This window comes from Elephas maximus, chromosome 11, assembly GCF_024166365.1.
Source record: "Elephas maximus indicus isolate mEleMax1 chromosome 11, mEleMax1 primary haplotype, whole genome shotgun sequence".
NCBI classification, from domain to species: domain Eukaryota; kingdom Metazoa; phylum Chordata; class Mammalia; order Proboscidea; family Elephantidae; genus Elephas; species Elephas maximus.
The window spans coordinates 30,219,787-30,229,360 of NC_064829.1; positions in this window are offsets into that span (position 1 = coordinate 30,219,787).

Here is a 9,574-nt window from a genome sequence, read left to right on the forward strand (position 1 = left end):
TGAAGGTATATTCCTGGAATAACCAGATGTCAAAAACAGAAGATTAATATGCAGAACTCCTCAAGGAATCAGGAATGAGGTCAGACAAAATGCAGAACAAGCCAAGGAATACACAGATAAAGCAGCTGAAGAAATTAAAAAGGTTATTCAAAAACATAATGAAAAATTTAATAGACTGCAAGAATTCATAGAGAGACAGCAATCTGAAATTCAGAAGATTAACAGTAAAACTACAAAATTAGACAACTCAATAGAAAGTCAAAGGAGCAGAATTGAGAAAATGGAAGGCAGAATTAATGAGATGGAAGATAAAACACTTGGCACCAATATCAAAACCAAAAGAAAAAACCAAACCCAGTGCCGTTGAGTCAATTCCGACTCATAGTGACCCTAGAGACCCTAAAGGACAGGGTAGAACTGCCCCATAGAGTTTCCAAGGAGTGCCTGGTGGATTCGAACTGCCAACCCTTTGGTTAGCAGCTGTAGCACTTAACAACTATGCCACCAGGGTTTTCTGGCACCAATATATTTGAAGAAAAATCATATAAAAGAATTAAAAAAATGAAGAAACTCTAAGAGTCATGTGGGTCCCTATCAGGAGAAATAACCTACAAGTGATTGGAGTACCAGAACAGGGAGGGATAACAGAAAGAAGATTTGTTGGCAGAAGACTTCTCTGATATCATGAAAGATGAGAAGATACCTATCCAAGAAGCTTGTCAGACTCCACATAAGGTAGATCCCAAAAGAAAGCCACCAAGACATATTATAATCAAACTTGCCAAAACCAAAGATAAAGAGAGAATTTTAAGAGTGGCTAGGGATAAACGACAAGTCACCTACACAGGAGAGCCAATAAGAATAAGCTCGGACTATTCGGCAGAAACCATGTAGGCAAAAAGGCAATGGGATGACTTACATAAAGCATTGATGGAAAAACATTGCTGGCCAAGAATCACATATCCATAAAAACTGTCTCTCAAATATGAAGGCAAAATTAGGACATTTCCAGATAAACAGAAGTTTAGGGAATTTGTAAAAACCAAACCAAAACTACCAGAAATACTAAAGGGAGTTCTCTGGTTAGAAAGTCAACAATATCAGATATCAACCAAAGACTACAACACAGGACAGAGCAACCAGACGTCAATCCAGATAAGGAAGTCACAAAAATAAATCAAGATAAAAAAACACTCAAAACAGGGCAACAGCAATGTCATTATGTAAAAGATGACAACATTACAATAAAGAGGGACTAAAAAAGGTAGTCATAGATCTTTCATATGGAGAGGAAGTCAAGGCGATATAAAGAGATAAAAGTTAGGTTTAAACTTAGAAAAATAGGGATAAATATTAAGGTAACCACAAAGGAGACTAACGATCCTACTCATCAAAATAAAATACGAGAAAAACATAAAGACTCAGCAAAAACAAAATCAACAACAACCAATAAGAGGAAAAGACAATATATAAAGATAAACTATGCAGCACAAAAAATTAAGTGGGAAAAAGAAACTGTCAACAGCACACAAAAAAACACATCAAAATGACAGCACTAAACAAATACCTATCCGTAATTACACTGAGTGTAAATGGACTAAACGCACCGATAAAGAGACAGAGACTGGCCGAATGGATAAAAAAAAAAAAAAAAAGATCCACGTATATGCTGCCTACAAGAGACACACCTTAGACTTAAAGACACAAACTAAAACTCAAAGGATGGAAAAAATATATCAAAATATAACAAATCAAAAAAGAGGAGGAGTGGCAATATTAGTTTCTCACAAAATAGACTTTAAAGTTAAATCTACCACAAAGAATAAGGAAGGACACTATATAATGATTAAAGGGACAATATACCAGAAGGATATAACCATATTAAATACTTATGCACCCAATGACAGGACTGCAAGATACATAAAACAAAGCCTAAGAGCATTGAAAAGTGACATAGGCAGCTCTACAATTACAGTAGGAGACTTCAACACACTGCTTTTGGTGAAGGACAGAACGTCCAGAAAGAAGCTCAATAAAGATACGGAAGATCTAAGTGCCACAATCAACCAACTTGACCTCATAGGCACATACAGAACACTGCAACCAACAGCAGTCAAGTATACTTTCTTTTCCAGCACACACGGAACACTCTCTAGAATAGACCTCATATTGGGTCATAAAGCAAGCCTTAACAGAATCCAAAACATTGAGATATTACAAAGCATCTTCTATGACTGTAAGGCCATAAAAGTAGAAATCAATAAGAGAAAAAGCAGGGAAAAGAAATCAAACACTTGGAAACTGAACAATACCCTGCTCAAAAACGCCTGGGTTATAGAAGACATGAAGGATGGCACAAAGAAATTCATAGACTCCAGTGAGAATGAAAACATTTCCAATCAAAACCTTTGGGACACTGCTAAAACAGTGCTCAGAGGTAAGTTTATGTAAATAAAGTCACACACACAAAAAGAGGAAAGGGGCAAAATCAAAGGGTTAGCCCTACAACTTGAACAAATACAAAGAGAACAAAAGAAACAGGCACTAGAAGAAAGCAAATAATAAAAATTGGAACAAAATTAAATGAAACAGAGAACAGAAACACAATTGAAAGAGTTAACAAGACCAAAAGCTGATTCTTTGAAAAAATTATCAAAATTGATAAACCATTGGCCAAATTCACAAAAGAAAAACAGAAGAGGAAGCAAATAACCCAAATAAGAAATAAGATGGGTGATATCACAATAGACCCAACTGAAATTAAAAGAATCATACCAGATTACTATGAAAAAATGGTAGGGTAGTCCAACAAATCTGAAAACCTAGAAGAAATGCATGAATTCCTAGAAACACACTATCTACCTAAACTAACACAAACAGAGGTAGAACAACTAAATAAACCTATAACAAAAGAAGAGATTGAACAAGTAATTTAAAAACTCCCAACAAAAAAAAGCCCTGGCCCAGATGGCTTCACTGGAGAGTTCTACCCAAACTTTCAGAGAAGAGTTAACACTACTACTACTAAAGGTATTTCAGAGCATAGAAAAAGATGGAATACTCCCAAACTCATTCTATGAAGCCAGCATAATCCTGATACCAAAACCAAGTAAAGACACCACAAAAAAAGATTACAGACTTACATCCCTCATGAATTTAGATACAAAAATCCTCAGCAAAATTCTAGCCAGTAGAATTCAACAACATATCAAAAAAAATAATTCACCATGACCAAGTGGGATTCATACCAGGTATGTAGGGATGGTTCAACATTAGAAAAACAATCAATGTAATCCATCATATAAAGAAAACAGAAGAAAAGAACCACATGATCTTATCAATCAATGCAGAAAAGCCATTTGACAAAGTTCAACACCAATTTATGATAAACACTCTCAGCAAAATAGGAATAGAAGGAAAATTCCTCAACATAGTTTATACAAAGCCAATAGCCAACATCATTCTAAATGGAGAGTCTGAAAGTATTCCTCTTGATAATGGGAACCAGGCAAGGATGTCCTTTATCACCACTCTTCTTCTTCTTTTTTTTATTCAACATTGTGCTGGAGGTCCTAGCCAAAGCAATTAGGCTAGATAAAGAAATAAATGGAATGCAGATTGGTAAGGAAGAAGTAAAAGTATCTCTATTTGCAGGTGACATGATCTTATACACAGAAGACCCTAAAGAATCCTCAAGAAAACTACTGAAACTAAAAGAAGAGTTCAGCAGAGTATCAGGATACAAAATAAACATACAAAAATCAGTTAGATTCCTCTACAGGAATCCAAAAAGAACATCGAAGAGGAAATCACCAAATCAATACCATTTACAATAGCTCCCAAGAAGATAAAATACTTAGGAATAAATCTTACCAGAGATGTAAAAGACTTATACAAAGAAAACTACAAGACACATCTGCAAGAAACCAAAAGAGACCTACACAAGTGGAAAAAGCTCATGGATAGGAAGACTCAACATTGTAAAAATATCTATTCTATCAAAAGTGATCTACAGATACAATGCAATTCCAATCCAAATAACAACCACGTTTTTTAAGACGATGGAGAAACAAATCATCAACTTCATATGGAAGGGAACGACGTCTCGGATAAGTAAGGCATTACTGAAAAAGAAGAACAAAGTGGGAGGCCTCACACTACCTGATTTTAGAACCTATTATACCGCCACAGCAGTCAAAACAACCTGGTACTGGTACAACAATGGATGCATAGACCAGTGGCACAGAATTGAGGATCCAGACATAAATCCATCCACATATGAGCAGTTGATATTTGACAAAGGTCCAAAGTCAGTTAAATGGAGAACAGACAGTCTCTTGAACAAATGGTGCTGGCATAATTGGACATCCATCTGCAAAAAAAATGAAACAAGGCTCATACCTCACACCATGCACAAAAACCTGCTCAAAATGGATCAAAGACCTAAATCTAAAATGATAAAGATCATGGAAGAAAAAATAGCGACCATGCTAGGAGCCCTAAAACACAGCGTAAACAGTACACAAAACATTGCTAACAATGCACAAACACCAGAAGAGAAACTACATAACTGAGAGCTCCTAAAAGTCAAACACTTATGCTCATCCAAACACTTCACTAAAAGAGTGAAAAGGCTACCTACAGACTGGGAAAAAGTTTTTAGCTCTGACATTTCCAATCAGTATCTGATCTCTAAAATCCACATGGTACTGCAAAAACTCAACAATGGAAAGTCAAATCACGCAATTAAAAATGGTCAAAGTATATGAACAGGCACTTCACTGAAGAAGGCGTTCAGGGAGCTAACAGATCATTAGCCATTAGGGAAAAGCAAATCAAAACTAGAATGAGATTCCACCTCACTCCAACAAGGCTGGCATTGATCTAAAAAACACAAAATAATCAATGTTGGAGAGGTTGTAGACAGACTGGAACACTCATACACTGCTGGTAGGGATGTAAAATGGAACAACCACTCTGGAAATCGACTTGGCCCTTCCTTAAAAAGCTAGAAATAGAACTACCATACGATCCAGCAATCCTACTTCTTGGAATATATCCTGGAGAAATAAGAGCTTTTACACAGATATATGCATACCCATGTTCATGGCAGCACTGTTTACAATAGTAAAAAGACAGAAGCAAACAAGGTTCCTATTGACGGATGAATGGATAAATAAATTATGCTATATTCACAGAATGGAATACTATGCATTGATAAAGAACAATGATGAATCTATGAAACATTTCATAAATGGAGAAATCTGGGAGGCATTACACTGAGTGAAATTAGTCAGTTGCAAAAAGACAAATATTGTATGAGACTACTCTTATAAGAACTCAAGAAATAGTTTAAACAGAAAAGAAAATATTCCTTGATGGTTATGAGAGTGGGGAGGGAGGAAGGGGGAGGTATTCACTAATTAGACAGTAGACAAGAACTATTTTAGGTGAAGGGAAAGTCAGCACACAATACAGGAGAGATCAGCACAACTGGAATAAACCAAAAGCAAAGAAGTTTCCCAAATACAACTAAACACTTCGAAGGCCAGCGTAGCAGGGGCGGGGGTTTGAGGACCATGGTTTCGGGGGTCATCTAGGGCAATTGGCATAATAAAGTCTATTAAGAAAACATTCTGCATCCCATTTTGTTGAGTGGTGTCTGGGGTCCTAAACACTAGCAAGCAGCCATCTAAGATGCATCAATGCGATTTAACCCACCTGGAACAAAGGAGAATGAAGAACACCAAAGACACAAGGTAATTATGAGCCCAAGAGACAGAGAGAGCCACATAAATCAGAGACTACATCAGCTTGAGACCAGAAGAACTAGATGGTGCCTGGTTACAACTGATGACAGCCCTGACAGGGAACACAACAGAGAACCCCTGAGGGAGCAGGACAACAGTGGGATGCAGACCTCAAATTCTCGTAAAAAGACCAGACTTAATGGTCTGACTGAGACTAGAAGGACCCCGGAGTTCATGGTCCCCAGATCTTCTGTTAGCCCAAGACAGGAGCCATTCCCAAAGCCAACTCTTCAGACAGGGATTGGACTGGACTATAAGATAGAAAATGATACTGGTGAAGAGTGAGCTTCTTGGCTCATGTAGACACGTGAGACTATGTGGGTAGCTTCTGTCTGAAGGCGAGATGAGAAGGCGGAAGGGGACAGAAGTTGGCTCAATGGACAAGGAAATAGAAGGTGGAGAGAAGGAGCCTGCTGTCTCATCAGGGAGAGAGAACTAGGAGTATATATCAAGATGTATATGAATTTTTGTATGAGATACTGCCTTGATTTGTAAACTTTCACTTAAAGCACACAAAAAAAAATCTGCAAACATAGACTGGGTGATTCCTATACGCTTGAAAATTTGAGACCCATCTTATTTGAGGAAGGCTGGGGACTGAACCCTTCACTGCTGCAAAGAATCTTCAGGGCACAGGTGGATGTCCTTCTATTAGGAGGTTGATTTAAAGAGAAATTTCTTTTCACCAGGAGCCCTGGTGAAGTGGTGGTTAAGAGCTCGGCTGCTAACCAAGATAGGTCAGCAGTTTGAATCCACCAGCCACTCCTTGGAAACCTTATGGGGTGGTTCTACACTGTCCTATATGGTTGCTATGAGTCAGAATCGACTTGACAGCAATGGGTTGTATTTTTTGTTTGTTTGCTTTCCTTGAGCCAGTGTGAGGCACAGAAACTTGTGCTCCACTTCAGAGACATGGGGAACCAAGAGAGCTAGGACAGCTTTTGTAGCAGGCTAAGCTGGTCTTTCAGAAGTATTCTTCCATAGAATCATGCCTCCGTGTTAAGAAGTAATCATCTGGAGTAATCAATAGTAGTAGTAATAATAACTAATATTATATGTACTGAGGAATCCTGGTGGCAAAGTGATTAAGGTGCTTGGCTGCTAACCAAAAGGTCAGAGGGTCGAACCCACCAGCTACTCCAAGGGAGAAAGATGTGGCAGTCTGCTTCTTAAAGATTACAGCCTTGGAAACCCTATGGGGCAGTTCCACTCTGTCACACGGGGTCACTATGAGTTGGAATTTGCTCAATGGCACACAACAACCTAGGCCCTAGGTTCTTTCCACGAACAAGCTCCCTTGATTCTTATGACAACCTAGTGATAGATTATTAAATTCTCCACTTTATAGATGAGGAAACTGAGGTTCAGAGAGGCCTGGTCATTTGTTCGATGTTATAGAGCTAGTTGATGACAGAACTGTATTTCTTTCTGAAATCTCCCTAATTTTTTTTTCATTTACGTCCCAAACTCAAGTTTTTATTATTATTTTAAAAGACGAACTGAGCCTCGGTTTAAAAATAAAAAGAAGCTATAAGAATTTACAAATATGTTTACATAGCTCTCCATTACCTACCTGGTTGCCTTTGGTGCCACTGGAACAAACGCTCCACTGAACTTGAATTTCTGATTACTTCTCTGGTGTAGTGTTGCAATCTAAACTGTAAACACCAAGCTGGCTCCAAACAGAGAATGAAGCTCTCAAGAGCACTGAGGTGGTAAACTACTGTACAGTGTTAAAAATTATTTTTATCCTGCTATTCAGGAACCTGTAATTATGGGGAGAATAAGCCACACCCTTTAAATACACATTTGTGGCCCTGGCCTCCGCACATACAGCCACCTTTATAAGTCTCATTTAGGTGAAAGCCCTTTTGTTCCCCAGCTTATGCCCTGAATCATCTTGGATGATTGCCTCAGCTCTCTGAGTAGCTTTGACATAATTGATGTTTTCAGAATATGCCTAGCATCATTGTTCATAATTCCTGGTCGCCTGCCATTTTGTCTACCTGAGTCTCAGGTGTGATGAAATGGTTTCCCCCTTTTCTTTTCCAGATGCTAAATGGAAGGCTTCCTCCAAGGCTCCTAGCCTGCAAGATCAAAGGAAGGGGTGAGGGGTTTCTTAGTCTAAGATAGGTTTCCATAGAAAACAACCCCAGGAACATACTCTAGAAGACAGACCCTGAAGCAAAGCTTAGGTGTAAGGCTCTATCTATCCCAGAGTAGCAAGGTGAGGGGAAAAGGGAGGTGAGGCAAAGAGAGTGGGAGCAAGTGCAGGGTTATTGTCACCAAACTGACCGCAGCATCACAGAAACCACATCTGTTGCTCAGCCAAGCAGAACTCAGCTTAGGCCATATGGAACCACTACTTCTAGAGATGGTCTGTCATGGGAGGAACACGGGGGATTTATCTGCTGGCTCCTTACGTCTCCTAACTCCCATTGATCAAAGCTGGTCCCAAGGGGTCCCTCAATTCTGGGTTGTCATCTGGCCCCTTCAGGCAGCTGTGGGGAAGCCATCTTCTATGCCCCTCAGCAAGGCCTTTCATCTGAGTCACTAGTGGTGGGCGGAGCCAGAGCCTCTGCAGCCTCCTCAGGTAGGGTCTGGGCTGCAAAGCTGCTGCAGCTCCCCAGCTGGTAGGCACAGTAGCAGCTGTGCCTGATGGTATCAGAGATTAGATGACAGTGATGGAAGCAGGGGTTCCCCACTGAGCAAGCAGCCAGGGCCCTGGAGGCAAATGGGGCCAAGCAACTCTGGGGAGGCCCAGAACTCAGTCCAATACAATGTATAATTGTACTGCTCCAATACTATTCCAGTGTGATAGCTGAGTAACCATTGGTGTTTTTGGTTGCAAGCCATAGGAGCACACTCTAGCTTTCTTAAGCCAAAAAGGGATGTTTTGAAGTGCATTTAAGAGCTTTCAGACACGGAAGAATGGGCCTTATAAAACAAAAAACAGGAGTTGCAGGAGTAGGCAGCAGAAACAACTAATAAAACACTATGTCCCAGGGCAGAACCTTCTCTCCGCCATGGCCTGGCATCACTGTCGCCCCATGAAACTATGCACCATGGGATGTCCCTCCAAAATAGTAGAGGGGGATTGATGCTGGAGAGCCAAGAAAAATATAAATCTTCACACTTGTTGAGCTCTTTGCAGATTGCTAAAGCACACTGAAGTTACCTGGCAGGGCTGACTTCTTGGGAATGCAACCTGTACAGTCACACAGGGTTCTGCCCTTAGAAGGACCTCGCACTTGATTTAACGCGCTGATGTTGCTCTCTTGAAAGTCTTAATTTTTTAGTACAGGGTCCTGCATTTTTATTTTGCACTGAGCCCCTCAAATTATGTACCCAGTCCTGTCCCCTGTTATCACAATAATCCTGTCACATAAAAACAGGGATTTTATTATTATTTGCACTTATTGATAATGAAATCCAAGCTGAGAGAGATTGAGCAACGTGATCAAGGTCATCAACACTACGCAGAGTTGGGCCAAGAACTGAGGTCTTTGATTCAATGACTTTTGGGTTTCATTCAATTTTGAGATTCTGTAATTCTAGAACCCAACTAAAAAATGAGAAAATATACACAGCTGCCTTGTCTTCACTTGGTTATCTTGGCCTAAATTTAATACATGAAAACAGACTCAGTGTTTTCTGGATGACCCTTGATGCCCCCAGCCTCCTAGTTAAAAGGCTCCTCTACCAGCCTCAAATGGTGGTGTTGTCTTTTGTTGGTCCTCTCTGGTCCAGTTTTATCTGTTTTT